Genomic DNA, 22,345 nt, shown 5'->3' on the forward strand with positions numbered 1-22,345 from the left:
TATTCTATTTTTTTATTTATTCTCCTTTTCTATTATAATTATTATTAGTTATATTTTTATTTATTTTTAAATCATTTATAATAAAAAAGCAAGATGAGAACTTTGGCAAGTCTGCCAAGTGTCATCATTCTAGGTCCCATGCTATTTTAAAACTTTCCATTTCAAGTAATATTTCTATTTCTATTTTAAATACTTATTATTAAATTCTTATATTTTTTATTTAATTTAGTTTAATTCTACGTGAGATATTCATTCCCCCTTTCCCAAATTTTTTTATTTAATATTTAATATGCTGTCTATTGATATTCATCCCCTCTTTCCCAAAAAAAAAATTCTTCCACGCCGCCGCACAATAGGAGCCCACAATTTATGGTTGTTTCTCCAAATTCATAACGATTCATCTTCCTTCTCAGCACCCATTAATATGGGAGGTTTCAGTTCAAAAAAATTGCATTCACGATGCAATCTCTTGGTTTTTTTAAGGTTTGCATCATCAATTTTAATTTCAAAGTTTTTTCTTTCAACTATTTGGATTGATTGCTTATTCTACATGTATAAATATGACCTACCTCATTTCCAGTTCTTCATCCCTTCGAACCGTTTTTCTTTTTTCTTACTATTACAATTTTCCCTTCTTTTACGATTTACAATGGCAGCGGCAAGACGCGATTTTGCCTTCATTTACTACACGGTAATATTGGATCTGAAATTTTTGATCTTTCATCACTTTTGTTTAAATGAGTTTTTCTTCTCAAATGGAATGTTTTTTATCGTTAATTGTTCTTCATTCAACTTACATCTCTTAGGTTATTAGTAAGTTTGTATTGTCATACATGTCAAAGCTTGCATCTTGGATCTGGTTTTTATGTTGTTTTTTTTCCTTTACCTACTGCATTGGAGCCATTGCTTAACCTCTCTTTAAAAGCATGAACTTCTAATTTGTTCTATTAATTGACATATGTACAAGAGGTCAAATACTTATTTTTTTAGTTTTGTTCTATTAATTGATGTATGTACAGGTATTGTTAGAGAATTTTGGTTCTCTGCTTGAGAATTTCATTTTGTTGCAGAGACTAACTGCATTTTTTTCCTTCTAAGTATACATGTACAACAGATCTACCAATGCAAAATGATTTCTTTCTTTTCTCGAAGTTATGATATCTTTGTTAAATGGTTTAAAACTGTGTCTATAATATTTTAATGTACATTCTTATTCTGATACTCATTTGAGCTTTATTGTGCTATGATTATTTTTTCAGGACTTAATCCAGTATGTATTTGAGCTTCAAGATGGACCTTGTGTAGTTATTAGTGGTGCTATGATTGACAATGATGCTGGCACCAATAAGGATTATTGGAAATTCCTATTCTAACATGGAACCACTTAAAAGTATTTTCTATAATTCCTATACTAACATGAGAACCTCTCTGAAGTGGCCTAAAATCATCTATCTTTTTTCAGGGCTTTAAGGAATCCATAAACAAGGTGAATACTCTTGCAACTTTTCAACATCCAAAACTTTGTAAATTACTAGGTTTTTACGCGCGCGAGAGTTTATAACATAGAATGATGGTATATGAAAGACTATACCATGGAAGCTTGGACTTCCAATTTTATGGTAGATTTGATGGACCATCAATTGATTGGAATACAAGAATGAAAATTGTAATGTGTGTTGCACTAAGTCTTACTTTTTTACATGAAGAATTAGTATGAAATCATATTGGATATATTGAACTTAAGAAACTTTATGTTGTTATGTCAGCTTTATGTTTATTTTTTTCATGTTATGGAACAAATGATTTAAAAAACTGCAATGATTATTATACTGTTTCCACTGACCTATTTTACAATTATGTTATTTGTATAATTAAAATTACTTCAGTAACATATTTTCACAACTTTTTGTCAATGAAAAGTTATTATAATTTTTTTATCTTAATTAAGATAATTTTTTATCTTGTTGTTTCTAAAGGAGTATTTGGGCAAGTCTTACAAGTGGCGCAATTCTAGAGCCTTTGCTATTTATAATATTTCTATTTTTGGTAACATTACTATAAATATATATGTTATATTATTTATTATATTTTTTTTTAAATTGAATCATTATAAAAAATTAAGAGTTATAAATGTGATTTTCTTGATATAAATTTTGGGGACAACTTCTCTACCCATCACAAAAACTTGGGTAGTATACCTTCAACAAATTACATGATTCCATCTCATTTAACACATTTAATTATTTATTAAAATACTACAAATATTTATTATTTTCAAAGCATTTTACAAAGGAGGTAACCTTACCCAACTTTTTGAGTTGGGTAGATAAGAATTCACCATAAATTTTACTTCTTCTTTCTCGATGCAGCGTTTCATTTTCTTGCAATTTTTCCTTCTCAATGCAACCTTTTACTGTTCCTCTTTCTCGATGCAGCCTTTCTCGATGCAGCGTTTCTTTTCCTTCAAATTTTTTCTTCTCGATGCAACCTTCCAATGAATCTCATCATGAGCAGCCTTCGGATTTAGGGATTATAAATAGGTAAAAAACCCCTTTGCCAATTCACGCCTCCCTCCTGTTCAGTTCTTGCAATTCGAAATTTGTTGATTTCCTCTTCTCTTTTGCTAATTCACGCCTCCCTCCTTGCAGTTCTTGCAAATTTTGTTTTATTTTTGTCTCAAAGACTTGATTTTGATTGATTATATAAATTTAAAATGAAAATTATTTATTTTTAGTTTGATTTTTACTATGGGACTCTTATGATTGAAATTTAGGATTTTGTTTATTTGGGCTTTAATTTTAATATAGAAATTTGTTTGATATGTTTGTTAAAATGGATGTTTTGATAATTGTATAAGGTTTTGAATGTTTGGTTATGTTGTACTGTTTATTTTGTAGGAAACAAAACTGAAAGAGGAAACATTAATGCAGAACAATTTTTGATGGGTTTCATGTGTTTTTTGTGGTTGTGGTCAAGTGTTGTGAGGAGGATTTTATGTTGAAGGCTATGAGTTTGTGACAATGCCATCTACGGAGAATCAGAGCTCTTCTGCTTCTTCATCGTTTTACTCCTTTGGCCCGTTATTCTGTATTAGGCATGAACAGGTTCATTCTGTGGAAGCAAATCATGAATCAAATTCATGTAATTTGGAGATAAGTATTAATTTACTTAATGTGTTAGTCTATATCAATATTCTGTTTGTTCTTTCTGTTTAATATTTTTTAATTTAACATTAAAAGTTGTAAGGGAAGTTTTGTTCTCTTAACTTTTGTTGTTGTTGTTGTTTTATTCTAACATTTATAAAATGAAAATGGTAGAGTATTGTATCTGTTTGCTCATCATTCACATACTGGGGCGTTTGCTGTCTCTGATGTCTCTGTTGTCAGTGGTTATGGATTTAGGACAAAAAACCGTTGGCCAGATTTTCTTCTGGTGACTTTGTTATTTCCGATTATCCAATCACATATTCTAGAAAACAAAGTCGAGTGAATGTCACCGAGCTTTCTACCTTGTGAGATTCTAGAAAACAAAGTCGAGTGAATGTCACCAAGCTTTCTACCTTGTGAGATTCTAGAAAATCATTCAAATATCTCGAGGATTCAATGGTACTGATAACTTAAACAAGGTTCCTAGATTCAAAGAGTTTTGGATTCAAAATCATGTTTTTTTTTCTTTATTGTTGCCTACAGGGATATGTGATATGGAAATGAAAATCCAGGATCGAATTTCTTGCTTAAGGTGAATGCCTATTTTAAATTATCCTTTTCTCCTGCATTATTCATTTTATTTAAGTTAGCTTGGGAGGGGAGGATGCATGGTTGGTGAAGATTAATAGTTGAACTTGAAAATATTTTATTTTCGAGGTATTTTCTGGTATTCAAGCCATGGTGTAACAATACTATTGGTATTATATCTCATATGGGCTTGTCATAGTTACTCTGAAAAGACTTCGGTCATGGTATGTACCATCAATGAAAAAATGTTTTACATTGCTATTATTTCTTGGAAATATTCTGACATATCAATATGTATTGTTTTTATTTATACTAAAGTGATATTAGGGGTATAATAATTAATTCTAGCCTTTAATATAGTAGATGTTAGTGTTACACTAAAAATTCATATCAGTTACACTTTGAGCAATGATTCAAAAGTCAACCTTTATTTTTCAAAGATCTGAAACGTGTTTTTTTATTATCTTTAACTTTTATTTGTTAAAGCTAGCATGATTAGTTACTCATTATCATACAGTTCTTTCTGCAAACAGTATCGGAGACTACCTCCTTCATGTAATACAAAACCTTTTTAAAGACTTGGAAGCACTGGATCGAATGCATAAAGAAGACCTTGACATTATTACGAAGGAAAGATCAGGGAAAAGTTATAGTAGTATGACTAAGGTGAGCTCTCATGTTAGGCTGGCATCATCAGTGAGCACCTTCTCTAGTGATCTCTCATGTTAGGCTGGCATCATCAGTGAACACCTTCTCTGATGATGGTGGTTTTCTTGGAAACTGACATAAAAAAAGTCTAATTCTCCTAAACTGTACATTGTTTTACTAACATAGTATGATACAAGGGGTAGACTTTTCGCTAAGGTTTTAATCCTGGTGCACTCTCTCCATTATTGTCTATATTGTGGAGTAGTCTTTTTCAATAAATCAAACATGACCAATGAGCATTCATTTCGCTAGAGAAATTGTTTCAAGTTTGTTTGGATTTGTTGAATATTGTTTAAGGTAGTTTCAAATAAAGTAATGTAATTTTCTTTTTCATGGCAAATTTAAGTAAGCAAATCTATTAAGAGTATTGTAATTTGATCATATAGATGTGTTGAATGCATTGCTGCTTCTGAATTAGTTTATGTACTTTAATGTCTCTACTGTTTTCAAGGGATTGAAATTGAGTTTTTAAATTGGCACGTGTTTGTTTTCTTCACAAAAGATGAATACAAAAAAAAAAGGAGTCTTTCCTTGATTAGTGTTAACAAAGTCGGCATGAACTTTTGGATTTCTAGATATATTCCGTAAAGAATGATAAAAGTGTTAATATTTGGAAACATATTTTATTGATGCAATAAATTATTTGTCTAAACAATATATTTGAAATAAAGTTAAGGAGAAATTTTTTCCTTAAAGGTCAAATGAATTTTTTTTGCCAAAATTAACTATACATAACATAGTACATACTGCTCACAAATCAAATTATACAAGAGTGATCACTGATTAATGAATTAAAATAATTTTTTAAATGAAATATAAATTAGAATTATTGAAATAAAATAACAGAAATATTTATTTACAAATATGACATAAAATTTATTTTTATTTAAAGAAAAGGAACTAAAATTTAATTTCTTTAACAATCAAAACATCTATTTATTTAAACTTTAAAAGAATATATTATTTTTTTAAAAAATTATAAATTAAAAGAATACATATAATTGGACACCAATGTTGCTTAATATTTTTTAACTCATTTCATTTTTTTTATTATACGAAATTATTTAACCCGTGCCTCGCACGGGTATAGACACTAGTTAGTTTCTATAGTAAATTATAATTATTTATTTTTTATCGAAAACTCGATTTTTTCACAATTTTATCAATAATTGTTTTTAAACAACAATAAAAATTATTATTTTTATATACTTTTAATTAATTAACTAATTAGGTTAAAAACTAATTTTTTAGGTTTGTTAACTTTGATGCATTTATAAACCCTCATAACCTTAGGTTTATTGGTAGGTGTTGCCCACTAACCCTGGTTAACTGTTCCCCATTTGGGGGTTTTGCTTGTTCATTTGTTTGCCTAAATTGTAACAATTTTAATTTTTGATATGTTACATTATAATTGTTAAGATCTTTAATGCACTAACATTTTTCTTCTTCGTGGCTAACTTTCAGGATTAACCAAGAGCCATCAGATCAAAGAGCTAAGTTCTAACTCCCTTTCTTTTGTTTAAATGTCATTTAATTTTTATTTTTGCCTTTTGAATTAAAATAGGGTTTGCCTCCATAGTTAATGGATCTGTAATACACTAACCCTTATTTATTTTCCTCATAATTTTCAGAATCAATCGAGGGTTTGAGGAGATCAAAGCGTTCAAAGATTTAAAACTAATTATTGATCCCTTTTATTTTTTTCGCCTTTTAATTCCCCATCCCCGCAGGTGTTTATTGTAATAGCGTAGGACTTTTATTTTTCTGCCTTTAATTTCTGCCATTTTTAATTGCGTGGTTAGAAAAATAGGGAGTGCAACCATGAATTAAATCTAGATCACTAACTTATAAGATAAATATCATCGAAGTTAACCACGTGATTGTGGCACCCACACACCTTTAGGGTAATCCCTCTTGTTGCCTGTTGCCTTATACTGTTGCCTTAATTGTTGACTGTTGCCTCTAAGTGTACTAAATAGTCAAGTCCCTCGATTCCGAGGATACCTCAAGCAAGATTGCCTCATAGAATAAAAATCATCTAGTCCCTCGATGCTGCCTCGGAAAAATAAGATGATTGTCCCATTGCTAAGGTATCCTCGCATGATGCTTAAAAAGATTAATGACTATTATATCCTTCCCTTAGACTACCTGCCCTCTTTATGGCAAGGGACAGTCTTATGGCAAACGATTATTCTCGATGACCCTTAAACATTCAATTGAAAGACTTTCTGCCCTCTCATGGTATGGATAGACCCTTTCGCCCTGAAAAGCTAAAAGAACAAATTTCTAAACTTAGGGTAGTTGCTATTAATTGCTTGCTCTTTTTCAAATTCAAATTCAAAATCTTTTCCCACTTCTTTTCAAAGAAACTTATCAAAAAGACTACACTTATTTACAAGCTAAAGTTCTTATTCGAATTTCTATTCACACCCTACTTTTCAAACATTTTGAAAACAAAGTGAGCTAAGCAATTAAGAGCCCATGGATAACCATGGATGCGAAGGGTGCTTTACACCTTCCCTTTGTATAACTTGCCCCCGGAACTCAAAATCTTTCAAAGGTCTTTCCTGTTCTTTTAGCCTTTCCAATTGGATAAAATAAAAGTCGGTGGCGACTCTTGCTTACCGCGACATTTCTTTAAAAGTCAGTTCACCGTATTACAATGGCTATGTTGCCTATTGTTGAACTCATGTGACATTTAAGGAGATGATAATTTTATTATGATTTTGGTAGATGATTATAGTATGGGATATAATCATTGAAATGCTTGAGATTTATTATTCCGTTGCGATATGCATATTGATGAAACATGAAGTTTACAAATTGTGTAATAAATATGATCAGGTGCATGTTTGTATGTTTTATTTTGGTTTTCAATGTTATAGAAACAACATGTGACGCCCTTTTATTATATGCATGTTATATTACCCTGTGAATGTATCTTATTATTTGGGGTTAGAAAATGGGTATTAGAGTGAAGCCTACTCAAATTGCTATGGACTAGGGATGGAACATACGGTCTCTGCAAGACATCCATAAGGAATGCATAAGGCTTTTTGGAAGGGGCAAGAGATGAAAGACCACCTAAAGGTGTTCTGCTATGTGTGCTTCCAACTGTGTTTGTGTGTGTTGCTTGATTGCAATATTTGTGTGCTTCCATATGTTTACATTGACTCTATTTTTGTCTATTTTTGGCTAAAAAGGGGAATAAAGTGTTAGGGTGTTTAATTGTCCTGATGTTACAAAACATGTTACAACATGCTAGTCGGCATACATCTTAACTACTGTGCTACTACTAAGGGAAAAGTATCTATTGTGGTTGCCTTCTGCAACTATTTAGGGGGAGCATGATAGTCTGTCATGTTGGTTGATTGTGCTGCTTATGGTACTAAAGACTGAATACTGGAGATTGAAGAATGTGTGCAAGATGTTATGACACCCTGCTGAATATGAGGCTTTTTAAACTATCTTTTGTTGCATATGCCTTTAATGTGTGAACTTGAATAGTTCTTGTTTTGTTATCCCTTTAAGCGGGAGTACTGGTTCTGTATGATAGGGGGAGTAATAGACATGTCTATTTGTACAAGCTCCAAAGAGCTTTGAAGAAGATCTAGCTTGTGTAACTGTTGTGCATCTCTGATATATCTTTGCAGTTTGTTTTAAATTTACATGTTATCATGTAAATGTAATTTATCTCTAGGACTTAAGTGTGCTTTGGTTGTTTTAGCCAAAATTTGCCAAGGAGGAGATTGTTAGTTCCATGGTTTTTGTTAGGGGTGCTCATGGATGCGGGTCGACCCACTGTCATACCCCAAAATTTGCCCATACTATTTCTCTTGTTCAAATACAAATCAAGGTACAAAGCTCAAAGAAACCCTCTCCTGAAGCAAGGCTCAAAGAATTAGGGTTTTTGTTGTCCTGAGGGAAAATCAATGAACACCAGGCTCCAAGGCATCCCGTTTGGTCTATGATACCCCACACTACCTCCATGACAAATTTCAGGTCTCAATGCAAAAGATTGATCACTCAATTGCTCAGAAAGACAACAATCGACTGGTTTGACTTAAAAGTCAACTGTGGTCAAAATACAGTCAAAACGACCGATTTTTTGTCAACATCCTTATTATGAAGTATCATTCACCATTTTATCAAGAATTGATCATGGTTCATCAAGGAAAGATCAGAAATCAACAATTCCAAAAGTTTCTAAATTAGGGTTTTCATAGGAGAAAGTCAACTGAACTTTGACCAGCCATAACTCCCACATAGAACATCAGAAATTTTCCATCCAAAGCTCATTTTGAAGGAAATTGAATTCTCTACAATTTTGTCTCTCACATGCCAAGTCTAAAAATGCTTCATTTGAGAGATATGGACCAAAACATTATAGGTCCTTTTCAAAAGTCAACCAAAAGTCATTTTTTCAAAAGAACACACAAGGAGCATGGAAAATTATTTTGATATGAGACCAAAAACACTGATTAGAGGACTCTTCAAGGTTTCTAAAAAGTCCTAAAACTCCTCCATAACTCAAAAATGGAAGGAGATGAAAAGTATAGTGTTTTGTGAGAGAAAGTGAAACGAGAGGAAGATGAGATCTACTTCTGGTTTTTACTTCTTATGCTTTAAATTAATTTTTTTTTTGTTTGTTTAATCCATCGCCACGTATCGTCTAATAGGTCTTGTTTTAATAAGTTGAAAAAGTCCATTTACAAGTGACAGACGTGGCTGTATTAAGTTTTTGTTCACCTTCTAATTATTTTTATTTTATTGTTTATGTTCTTTTATGCATTATCATTAGTGTTTGTTAAAAAATAAAATAAAAAGGGCTAGTTTCTCATTATGATTTATTTAGATAGTCTTATTAATATAAAAAACATTTAAATATCAAAAATATAATTAGATTTTCTATTTCATTTTAAAAGGTTATTTGTTTAATTTTAATTTCTCTTTTAGAATTTAACATGGCTATTTTAAAATTTTCTTTTAATCGTGTATATTTTATCATTTCTCATTATTATTTTATGTATATGTACTAACATTTTCTTGTTTTTGCGAGGTACTGTCATCGTGAGCATTGGACTGCTTTGCAGACATTCATAGCTTATGCATGCGCGGATCAATCCAACGTTTCAGAGCCTGCGGTCCCGTGGTGGACCTTCAAGAGTCGACCACACCTGATTCGAGCATCCAGGTTTTATTTATTTATTTCTTTATCGATTGTCTTAAGGTTTTCCCTTAGGTTTTTAACCTTATTTTTATTTTTCCTTAACTGTATTTTCATTCGCGATTTCTCTTCTCATCCCATGCTCTATGATTGTCGCGTGCCTTTATTTTAATTTCTCTTTATTAATGTTGGTTTTATTATTTATCCTCTTATTTGCCTCAATACTATTGCTTGCTATTATAAATCATGTAACTGCTCACAGGTTGTATTGCTTGCTATTATAAATCATGTAACTGCTCACAGGTTGTATTGCTTGCTTAGAATATTCTCCTTTATTTTTTCCTCGCATTTTTTTTACCAATTATGTAACTGCATTCGGGTTGTATTGCTGTGGCCATAAGGCTTTATTTTCCGCCTTTTAATTTCTGTTATAATTATAAACTTGTGTTATTTTCTACCTTAACTGCGTGGTTAGTAATATAGGGAGTGACAAGCCTTCTAATAAATTTAGTTTGCCTAAATTACAAGATAAAATAACTGAATTTAATCACTTGATTGTGTACCCACACACCTTTAGGGTAACCCTTCTTGTTGTCTGTTGCCTTATTGTTGCTTGTTGCCTTCAAATTGTTAAATAGTCAAGTCCCTCGATTCCGAGGATACCTAAAGCAAATGTTGCCTTTAAAGTTATTGAAACTCCCTCGAGGTTGCCTTATAAAGAATGATTGTCCCCATTGCTAAGGTATCCTCGCATGATGACTAAAAAATTAATGACTATTATATCCTTCCCTTAGACTACCTGCCCTCTTTATGGCAGGGACAGTCTTATGGCGAACGATAATTCTCGATGACCCTTTACATCCAATTGAAAGACTTCCTGCCCTCTCATGGTATGGATAAACCCTTTCGCCCTGAAAAGCTAAAAGAACAAATTTTAAAACTTAGGGTAGTTGTTACTAATTGCTTGCTCTAAAATTCAAATTACTTTTTATACCTTCTTTTCAAAACGATTTCCAAAAGGCTACGCTTATTTACAAGCTAAAGTCCTTATTCTAATTTTTTCAATTCACACACGATACTCTTTCAAACAATTCAAACAAAAAAGTGAGCTAAGCAATTAAGAGCCCATGGAAAACCATGGATGCAAAGGGTGCCTTACACCTTCCCTTTGCATAAATTACCCCCCGAACTCAGTTTTTTATTTAAAAGTTTTTTCCTGTTCTTTTAGCCTTTCTGTTAATTTGGATAAAATAAAAGTCGGTGGCGACTCTTACTATCCGTGACATTTCAATAAAGTCAGTTCACCGTATTACACCCACGAACCCGCTAACCCAAACCGAACCAACACATAAATTACCCAAACCCATTCATTTACGGGTATACCCAACCCAACGCGCAATAACCCATATAGTTTTGGTTCGGGTATTGAGTTTTGCAACCCACAAACTCATTGACCCAACCCATTGATGTGACATCAGTAATTTCTTATGTATTTTTATTATTTTAAATAGAAATATAAAATTATTATCTCAGTATTTACCATAATTTTTTCTTAAATTTTTTTATTCTCCACCAATAATACTACTAGATCAATGAGCTTATGTAATTCTAAGACTAAATGTTGTTTCTTATTTTCTTTTGTATCATTTTCAACTTACGTATTTTATAAAAATAATGTGTCTTGTAGAATTTTATACTATTATCTAGTGTTATGTCATATTGGTGAATATTATTAGATATTATATGATGTGCTTCATCCATTTTGTATGTTAGAAATGAGTATAAATGTATTGAATCATGTTATAATATTTTTAAATTGAAAAAATTATTAATTATTAATTTAAAACACAACCCACGAACCCAACCCATAAATGAACGAGTCGGTTCGGGTTGGTTTTGATAATGAAATTACGGGTTAGATGACGAACCCAACCCATTGAAATTTGAACGGGTTGGGTAACGGGTTAGGACAAACTTGGTCCAACTCAACCCATGTACACCCCTAATTTTTGTAATTGGTATAATTTTACTTAAATATGGTTCTTATCTGACGTTGAGCAAGATGTTGTTACATCTTGTCATACTGTCATAACAGGTTTTGCTGTTATGTATTTAGACAAATGTTCTGCCAGATGTTATGGCATTCTAGACCAGAACATCCTGATATTTCAGACTATTTTTTTATACTTGAAAGATTTGATCGAAAAATATGAGAATCTGGTATATTCAAGTAATCATTATAGACGCAGACAATCAAGGAAGATTTAGGACAAATACAGATTGGTCTCGGTTTTTAGAAAAAGAATCTTTGAGAATTCTTTTAAAAACTAAGATTTGATTTTATTTGTTCCTAATATGTGTAAAGATCTTGCAGCTGTTTTCTGAAAGGAGAATAATGGATTTATTTTTAAGTCCAAGCCCATACTGCAAGAGTCTATAAAAAGGAACTTGAGAAACCTAGTTTTGCAAGCATTCAAACAAGGGAAACCGTGGGTGAAATAAGAGTTGATGTTTTAGGAGTTCTTCAAGTTCTTCATGTGTTCTTTTCCTTTTTGTCACTCATGTATCTTCTGATACATTGAGGTGGACGTGTGTTCTCACTCTTGAAGCTTTTAAGCAAGAGAGTGGAGTATTATTCTTGATCAAAGCTTTTAAGCAAGATCAAGTATTGTTCTTAGTTATGGTGCTTAACTAAGTATTGTGTATTGAAAAGTGTAATCTTTCTATTTGGGTTCCCTTGGTCACATGGTGTGTGACTATTTTATCACTGCGGTGATTAGAGGTGGGAGGTCGACTTCCCATGTCTTTATATCGACTTCTAGGAAGAAGTAGTGCTGGGTAGTGATTAGGTGAGAAGTTTTAAACTATGAGTGTTTAGGTTTTGAACTAATACTGCTGATAGTGGAATTCCTTCCTGGCTTGGTAGCCCCCAGATTAGGTGTTGTTGCACTGAACTAGGTTAATAATTCATTTTTTTATTTATCATTCTGCAATTTATTTTCAGTTTTGATAAGTGTATTATAAGTCAGCAGATGTTATAACATCTGTCTTGACATTGCATGGTCTTGGGACATTTGTTTTGACATTTGTTGTAAGTGCCATAATTTCCCCCTTGATTCACAAATTGTCGTGACTTTAGGTTGCTAACTACACTTTACGCATCTAAGGATTTTAATAACCAATTCCTCAATTGGAATTTTTTCTCAAAGTTCTCATATGACTCACGATATAAGTAAATGGTGTTTGCATTTGATTTATGTTATCATCATGTTTCATTCAAAATAGTTCATACTAATGAATTAATGTGTCCAACCATTCGCTCTTTAACTTAGCAGTTCCTTCATAGGTAATTTGGAGGATGTCCCACATTTATAATGACTACAAACTAAATGCCTACAAACTAAAACCTGCTAAACGTTTGACACGTCTTAAAATAATTACTCCCCACGTCTTTGGCGCTCGTTTTAAAATACTCCTTCTATAACTGTTGATACTTTTAAATTTCAAATTTATCCCACTAAAGCCCTTGTTTCGACGCCAACCTCTAACGTATAGACATAATCAAAACTTTTTTATAAGTTTCAATTCTTAATGCGGTCGACAGACACAATTTCGACCACCTTGTTCGTCCATTACGTCGACTTCTCCTTTTGCTTATAACTATTTTCAGCTCTTCTCATTTTTTGACCTAAACTCCCTTACAATTCACTCTTTGTAAGGCACAATCCTTTAGTTCATAGGACTCCTTCATTAATTATGCCACCTAAATACCTTAAAATATTTTTAAGGTAACAGTTACATGATTAGAGCATCAGACTTACTACCTAATCAAAATGATAAAACCGAAAGACTCCTCGAATAATTCTTCGTACAAGCACACTACTCGTCGGAACCTGCACGATGTCACAATGAACATCATTCAAACAAAAGGGTGAGAATTCACATAATAATAAATACACAATGTAACACCCGTATATTTTAATTTTAATTTAATTGGAATTTAAATTAATAATTAGAATTACTTTGGTTTTGTGAAATTAATTTGGAAAAGATTGGTTTATGGCATTGGGCTATGTGTGATACTAGTGAGAAGAGGGGTGTTATGTTAGTAAAGCCCTTTTATTAATTAAAAGTATATTTTTCATAAAAATTAGGAAATTGGAGAAGAGGGAAATAGAACGTGAAAGAAGAGCTGAGAAGTATATAACTCAGAGAACGTGAAAGAGGAACAGAAGAGGAAGAGGACCAATCAAGAATCTTGGCTAAGGTAAGGAGGGACTCTCCGGTTAACATCTTTTATTGTGTTATAGGTGATATGGCATGATTAGATGTATTGTTCAGGTCAATTTGATTATATGTTAGATTGGGGTTTAGGATGATTTTAAAGAGAATCATATAATTTGATGTTACCCATGTTGAATTCTGTGTATAATTGTGTGTGAATTAATGTTATGGTATGAATGTAGTGTTGTTGATGTGTTGTTGTGTTCATCCATGGAAACTAAATATGAGAATAAGGGTTTCTAAATAATTGAGTAGAAGTTAGGTTTTTAATGTGTAAAACTGATATAGGATGATAGATTAGTGAAGTTGAATGAATCCTATATGTTAAAGTGTGCAAAAATGTTGTTTTAGACTCAAAATCGCAGACTGTTAAATGGTGGAAACAAGTGGAAAACAGACTGGTACGATTGCAGGTTTTGGAAGAAGTCTCTGGCGATTTGCGTATGATACGCGTATGAGGGACATTCCCAAGGGCCGTACGCACATGGTACGCTTCCCTGTCCCGTCATAACGCAGTCCTCGGTCAGTACACGTAGGATACGCGTATGAGAAAGGGGTGATACGCGTAGGGTGGCAAAACGGGCCGCCGCCCCGCCCCGCCTAATGCCCGCCAAGTAAAATGGGCATAAATATCATGTCCGCCCCGCCAAGGTGGCGGGTTTGTGGGCGGCGGGGTTGCCCGCCTATTTTTTATATTTATTTTTATTTTATTTTTTTAATAGATTAATAGTCTTTTTTTACCTTTCAAATAAATTTTTTACTTATTTTTTAGAACAATTTTTTATAAAGCATCTTTTAAATAAATTTTACCTAAAAAATATTGCATATATTTACAAATAAATGTATAAAGTAAAACCATCAAGAACTTAAATTACTAGAATTAACTAAAAATTGGCGGACTTAAGATGAGACGAGCTTAAAAAAATAAGTGAGGCGGGCTTTAGCGGGCGATGGGCTTTGGCGGGGCGAGCTTAGGCGGGTGGCGGGTTTTGGCGGGGCAGGCTTTGGTGGGCGGTGGGTCCAAAATCCCAACCCAACCCGCCATTTTTTGGCGGGTGCGCGGGCCGTCCCCACGGGTCACCGCCCGTTTTGCCACCCCTAGATACGTGTATGGTGGAGTGATACACGTATGAAGCGTTTTTCTGTGAGAATCAGCCTCTGCTGATACGCGTACGGTACGAGTACGGCCAGACGTGTGTGCAGAATTTTCTGTTTTGTGATTTTTGAAAGTTTGATGATGCCTAACTTTTGAATCGTTGACCTGTTTTGAGTGTCGTTTCGAGTATGATGAACCATATGAAATAAGCTTTGTGTTGAATGATGATTTGATTGTATTTGAATGATGATAATGTATATAAACATGCTTTGATGATGATGATGGTTTGAATATGAGACGATGTTATTCATCGGATCGACGATGTTATGAGTATGTTATGTATATGTTTGCATTCATTCATAATCATTTGTTGAGGGCTGTATCCAGATGATTGTTGTGGATCAGTGAAGGGCATAATTCCTATTTTGCGGAATTTGTGATGGCAGGGCCGTATCTTGATGATGTTGGATCAGTCAGTGGATTATTCCCATTGATGATGTTGGTACCACATGCATAGTGTCAGTTCATTCATATGCATGATTTTCATAACATGATTGAATGTGTTTCAGAGTTATGAATTAATGATGTGTTGATTGTGTGATGGTGAATTATCTGAATATAATATAATTGGGTGAATAATATAACTATGATGTGTTATTGTTTATGATGAAATAATATTTGTTAATTGTGAATGAGACTCACCCTTACATGTTGTCATTTTCAGATTGAGGATAGCGGCATTCAACTTGGTGAGGATTAGCTCATAAGTCAGTGCATTTAGTATAGCGTCATGTGTCATGCTCTTATATTGTAACACTGGGGAACGCGAGTTTTTGAGTTTATAAGTTTATAACTCTATTTGTTTTGTTTTGAGTTATCTTGTGGGATATAGTATCAAAGATGTTGTGCTTATCCGTATGATTAATTTTCCACTGTGTTAACATGAGTTGCTAAGAATTATGATGAATTTTCCTTAGTGAATGCATGACAATGACGTACGTTATTTTGTTTTTAAATTGAATTGTGGCACCCTTGTTTCATGTTACTCTGAATTATTTATATAATTTCCGCGGGGTTTAGAAGGGTGTTACACACAATATATATACAATGAATATAGCATACAATAGCATAATAATTCATTACACTTCATAATTCGAACAAGTTCCACAATTATCGCACATAATACAAATTTCAATTATAACACAAGCAACTCACATCAAATCAAATAGTCACATAACATACAATGCGACTCAAAAATACAACTAATGTGACTCATGCATGTGATACCATTGTGAGTATCAAGCTCACCGCTCCCGTTTCAAAACCCGAGTCATGCTTCCGATCTGGACAAGACCAAAGCCCTCAAAATATGAACGTATAGTTCACCGCTTCCGAATCCACAAAAGGAACAAAGCCGCTCATGTTTCCACATAAGGATCAAAGCTAACTAGAGTACAATCTCCCTATATATGCATGTACAATATCATACAACATATGCAATTAAGATTATCTCACAATCCTAATTATTCGAGCATATCACATAATCCGCACAACTCGAGTTATTCACCAAAATGTTGCACATTACACAATTATTATTAAACCAGCACACACATAACACTTAATGATCATATATAACCTATGGCACACAAGCCAATTCTTGTTATTCATACATTTCACAATTTCACATCATACATATACTAAAACACAAGTATCATGTATATTTCCATTTCCGATTCTAAACCTACTCAAACAACTTTGAATAAATTATTAAAACTCATGGAAATACTTCTAAAATCATAGGCATACATAATCACAAGCCAAAGAATCAAGATGCCAAACTTTTAAAAATTCATGTCAGGCCGCGACGTATAGCATCTTCGCGGCGCCATCTTAGAAAACAGGGTGTTCGCGACTCAATCAAGGTTCGCGAGGCGATCTGGGCGAAACATAAACTTTTACCCAATTTGACAGCATACATGAAATCGTTCCAACACAACAAAAACTCATTTCAAACAGAAATTCAATACATATATCAGGTTTCTAACATGTCTCTATCCATTGGTTAACATTATACCATCCTTAAACATGTTTTGATTCACAAAATCTACCAAAACCTAACATATGAAATTGAGAGAAATGAACACCTATCATGCTACTACACATTGCATACATATACATTCAAGATAATGAGATTTCTCCCCTTACCTAGAATCAAAAGTCCCTCTTCTTCAAGAATCTCCCAATTCCTCTTCTTTATCTAATTTCTCGTCTAGCCTTTTTTTCTTCTTTCTTACTCAAATGATAGTGTTTTATGAAATAACGTAATTCGGGTCAGGTTGATGTGCATAAAGTATATCCTTATGCACGGTGCATAAGTCTCGTACGAGTAATATTTAAATTGTTTCGAGTAACATTTTAATTAGAAACGAGTAATAATATCATAATCCATGAATAATATATGCATTATTTGTACACATCTATTAATTATGAGTAATTATTAATTGTGAGTAATGAGTACAATATTCTGAGTAATATTTACACCATTCTGAGTAATATCGAATTTTAACTATTTTGAGTAATATATTCATTATTCTGAGTAATATTTATACTATTTTGAGTAATCTGTATATTATTTTGAGTGATAAATATAATACTTTGAGTAATATAAACAATATTTGAGTATTTATGCACCGTGCATAAGGATATACCTTATGCACATGAACACATCCCACCTAATTCCTTACTATCTCATTAAGTTAAATGGGCTTAGTCTAATTCACACTCCCTTATTATTTCTATTTTCAAATAATAGGCCCAATAGCTAATATAACTCATTATACTACTAATAATCTAATTAAATCAAATTAGCACAAAACACCAAATTAAATAATTACCACACTAAATAATAATTAAATAATTATACCAATAATAAAATGACCATTAAATAAAATAAATAGAAAAATCGGGATGTTACAACTTCTGTCTCTTCAACGGGATCCCCCCCAGTCGGGATTGTTGAAATTTGAGGACGTTGTCCTCTAAAGTCTAATTATGGTGACATAGATCGTCCATAGTAGTGCACATGTTTGTTATGATATCCTAGTCACCGTCTGAGCTATTGCTAACCAAAGTTGTTACTCGTTTATTCACCATATTTGAATGGGGTTAAAGAAGTGGATAACAACTTGATCGACTAATGCAAAGGCGACAAAGTCAGATTTTACTATAGCCCCACTGTGGGTGTCAATTATACTTACTAAAAAGTACAATGGGGATAACACTATATTTGAAAGACTGTATGTGATGTTTATGATTGTTGATGGTGTGTGTGTATATATATATATATATATATATATATATATATATATATATATATATATATATATATATATAGATATATAGGAGGTGTAACACCCCATATTTTATATTTATTAATTAATTGGATTTTAATTTAATTAATTGGATTTATGTAATTATGCGGTGATCAAAATAATAAAATTGGAATATGAAGTAATGGGTCAGTGCTGTAGTTAGTGAGAAAGGGGGTGCAAGAAATAAGGCCTTTACTAAAGCTATGTTGTGTTTTTCATAAAACAAGAGTTCTAGAAGAAGAGAAATACAAGTGCATTTGGGAGAACGCAGAGAATGTGAAAGTGCGACAGAGGAGAAGAAGAGGAAGAGAGCTTCAAAGATCCCAAACTCTAAGGTAAGGGGGGACTCTTCCGGTTAACCTCTATTATCGGGTCGTAAGCGTTAGGATTGAAATCGTATACTATTGATTCGATAGAGAATATGTTCTAGGTTGGGGTTTTGGTATTTAGGTTCAATTTTGTGAACTTTGTGTGATTACTTGTTGGTAGTGATTGTTGATGTTAAAAGTGTTGTTTGGTTGATGATATAACTCATATTGCATGTGAAATCCCTCTGTTTTTCGTATACAATCGTATTGGTTCGATTGGGAGATGTTTGGGGGGATTCAAGGTGCTGAAAACTGGTTTTTGGGTTGCAGGTACGAGGTAATCGGTTACCGAAAGGGGTGTAATCGATTACCCATAGTAAAAACAGCAAAATTGAGTTTTTGAGTCTCAGTAACCGATTACTGATGTTTGGGTAATCGGTTACCGCTGTACGTTTTTGAAAAATACTTGTTTTATAAAATTCATAACTTTTGATCCGTAAGTCCGTTTTGGGTGCCGTTCGAAGCGTTACGAAGCTAATGAAATGCTCTTTATGATTAAAATAAATTAATTATCACTAGATAATTTAATTATTATGTGGTTTGAAAATGATATGTAATTGTGTTGGTGTATGTCGTGGATTAATGTTATTTAAGAATAACAGGTATGGGTATTGTGTATTATGTGCTATTTGTGATACATGGAATTGATAAATGATAAGTTCTATGTATTGTTGTGATTGTTACATGATGAATGTATGTTATACCAATGGTGGATAATTCAAGATATTGAATTGTGATGGATGTGTTATACGTGGTATTATGGTGATGTAAATGCTCTGTTGTTGTTAGGTTGATTTGTTGTACTTGATACACGATTGTGAGAGGTGCTATTGCTGTTGCACTGTGTGGTGGATGTTATATCTATTATGATGTTGTGGTTGTAATTGGTGTCTGTTATACATATATTGTTGATGTAAAATATGTATTCTATTTGGTTGGGAATAGCATAACTGTGTGTGTGGCTATTGGTTACTATATTGGTTGATGCTTATGACATTGGTTGGTCTATGTGGATGATGAGCATGTTATGGTTGATACATGCATTTCATAATCATTATGTGGCTGATCCTTGACGATGGTGGATCAGTGGTAGCTAATTCCCATTGTGTGGAATTAGTGAGTGGGTGTCGCCGTATCCTTGACGATGGTGGATCGGCGAGATGGGTTTGTCCCATGATTGGTACCACATGCATGTAGTTGCATTGCATTAGGTGTTTGATATATTATAACATGAATGGAAGTTGTCCAATGTTATAATATTGTGTGTTTGGTCAATTGTTGTATTTGGTGTATGTGTGTATAGCCTGAATATATACTGATGTTGGGTGAATATTATACTGTTGATGTTTTATCGTTTATGAACTGATAATATTGTTTAATTGAGAATGAGACTCACCCTTACTGTTGATTATTTTTCAGATTAAAGATTAGCGGCTTGTGCTGGGGGAGGATAACTCGTAGAGTTACTTCGTTAGTACGGTTGTGTCGGTGTCATGCTCTGGTCTTGTAACACTGGGGGAACGTTTGTTTTAGAATTTGATTGATGGATTATTTCTTATGTTGGAATAATGTTTTGTTGGTTTAGGTCGGTGGATTTGGATGTGAATCCCGATGTTTTATGTTATTCAGTTTTGAAGTATTTTCCGCTGTGTTAACATGATTACTGAATAATATGTTTTGAAGTTCCTCATAAGGCATGACATGGCTTAATGTTTCAAATATTTTGAAGTTGTAATACCATTTTCATGTCTTACTCTGAATTTTATTTGTTATTCCGCGGGGGTTTAGGAGGGTGTTACAATAGTGGTATCAGAGCAGGTCGGTCCGTCCGGCCATTGGCCGAGTCAGTTGAGTTACGCGACAGTTGTATACTGTCGGCGTTTTATCCCTTGGTACACGACATGTGAGTGAATCACTGTCGGTACTTGTTTGTTTTGTTGCAGGTGTTGGTGTCGCGGGCGAAAAATCGTTTTGTTCCTCTTTTTCGTGGGATGAGACACCTGATGCCTTCTTTGGGCTCGAGTGCTCATAAAAAATGATTTTTCTTTTGTATCGACCAAACTTTTTATTATTTCCAAAGGAGGAAAAGGAAAAAAGCTGCAATAACCTAAAAGTGGGGGGAGAGATCTTGGGTAAGAGGGTTGGTTATACGAAGGGAAGGTATTAGCACCCAACGTATCTATAGTACTCTATAGGTTTCTTTGCTTTGTTTTTCATTCCATGTTGTTGAGAGGTTCTGTTGTGAAATAGGTGGGACCTAAGGTGTTTGTTTGATTATGCTCGCAAAGATCATCGCGATCCTCTGCATACATATCCCTTAGAGGGAATCAGAGCATCTGTAGCTCGGGGTCTACGGGTGCTAAGGTTTGAATGGTTTTTTGTGTTTTGTTTTGCTCGCCAAGGATCGACCTTGTGCCTACGTATTCTCAAAGGGATGTTGAGAAAGTCAGAGCAATCGTAGTTCCCACTTATGCTAGTGGAAGCAAAGGAAAATAGACAAATGTCGTCTAAATGCTAGATGTATCTAATCTATATCATCACATACATCTGTTAGATTTTTTGTTTGTTTATTTAACCAGCCTTGTGGCAAAAACTTTCAATGAAGTCAGCCTTGTGACAAAAAGTTTTGATTAATCAGCCAGCCTCGTGGCAAAAGTTTCAATGAAGTCAGCCTTGTGACAAAAACTTTGATTAATCAGCCAGTACGGTGGCAAAATGGTTTGATTGATTAGCCAGCCTTGTGGCAAAAAGAAGTTTGATTGATTAGCCAGCCTTGTGGCAAAAAGTTTCAATGATTGATTGTTTGTGATGATATATAAGAGATACTCCTAGCATAGAGATGAAAAATGTCTAATCTCCTAGGGTATTTGATTTTGGATATTGGGGGATGCTTACGAGAAGCCCGTGGGTCCTTGTACGAAGCCCAAGAGGAGGCTATCCGAGGGTCCTTGCATTGTAAGCCCAAGAGGAGGCTATGGGAGGGACAATCCAGGGTCCTTGCATTGTAAGCCCAAGAGGAGGCTATGGGAGGGTCACTCGTTTGTACAAAGCCCAAGGGGAGGCATGGTATAGTTGGTTTGAGCTCTTAGAGCGATTTCACCGGGAAACCATACTCTATGTCCTAACCTAAACTAGGGAGATTCTTTGCACGAAGCCCAATAGGAGGCTATGGGGAACCTAGTGTTGTACTAAGTTGAACAGGCATATAACACAATCACAAGTATGAACAAGTATGAACAAACATGAACAAGTACATGAACAGATATGAACAGTTATACATATATGACAAAGTGTGTGTATATAATGGAGTTTATGAAGGAAATATACCTGTAAGCATGATCCATTTGTATACACAGGGCTCGGGACTCACACTCGGGGAGAGGTCCACTTGAGTTTATTCACAGCTATGTAAACAGGTATTTACAAGGGCTCGGGACTTATACCTACATGGAGGCCCATAGTATTTTTGGGAAGATTTAAAGAAACCTTCATTTTTGGTTTGTCATTCAAAGTTAAAAAATCAAACTGATCGAGGTATGTACAAAAAAGTGTATGTTCAAAAAGGCGTACAATGAAATACCTAATTTCATGTACTGGAATGGGTATGTGTGGTGTCG

General features: G+C 33.6%; 2 long non-coding RNA genes across 5 annotated transcripts; both read left to right on the forward strand.

Moving 5' to 3' along the window:
- Positions 1-287: 287 nt before the first annotated feature.
- Positions 288-1,765, forward strand: LOC131626944 (uncharacterized). Of its 2 annotated transcripts, none has more exons than XR_009291351.1 (2): positions 288-483; positions 1,260-1,765. It is a non-coding gene; the product is annotated as an uncharacterized LOC131626944 (long non-coding RNA). The 2 variants fall into 2 exon arrangements; XR_009291350.1 differs by lacking the exon at positions 288-483 and adding an exon at positions 490-691.
- Positions 1,766-2,372: 607 nt separating this feature from the next.
- Positions 2,373-4,864, forward strand: LOC131626945 (uncharacterized). Of its 3 annotated transcripts, XR_009291354.1 has the most exons (4): positions 2,373-2,540; positions 2,898-3,605; positions 3,690-3,738; positions 3,864-4,864. It is a non-coding gene; the product is annotated as an uncharacterized LOC131626945 (long non-coding RNA). The 3 variants fall into 3 exon arrangements; XR_009291352.1 differs by having other exon boundaries at positions 2,898-3,738; XR_009291353.1 differs by having other exon boundaries at positions 3,690-4,864.
- Positions 4,865-22,345: the final 17,481 nt, after the last annotated feature.

This window comes from Vicia villosa, unplaced genomic scaffold (assembly GCF_029867415.1).
Source record: "Vicia villosa cultivar HV-30 ecotype Madison, WI unplaced genomic scaffold, Vvil1.0 ctg.000339F_1_1, whole genome shotgun sequence".
Classification (NCBI taxonomy): Eukaryota; Viridiplantae; Streptophyta; class Magnoliopsida; order Fabales; family Fabaceae; genus Vicia; species Vicia villosa.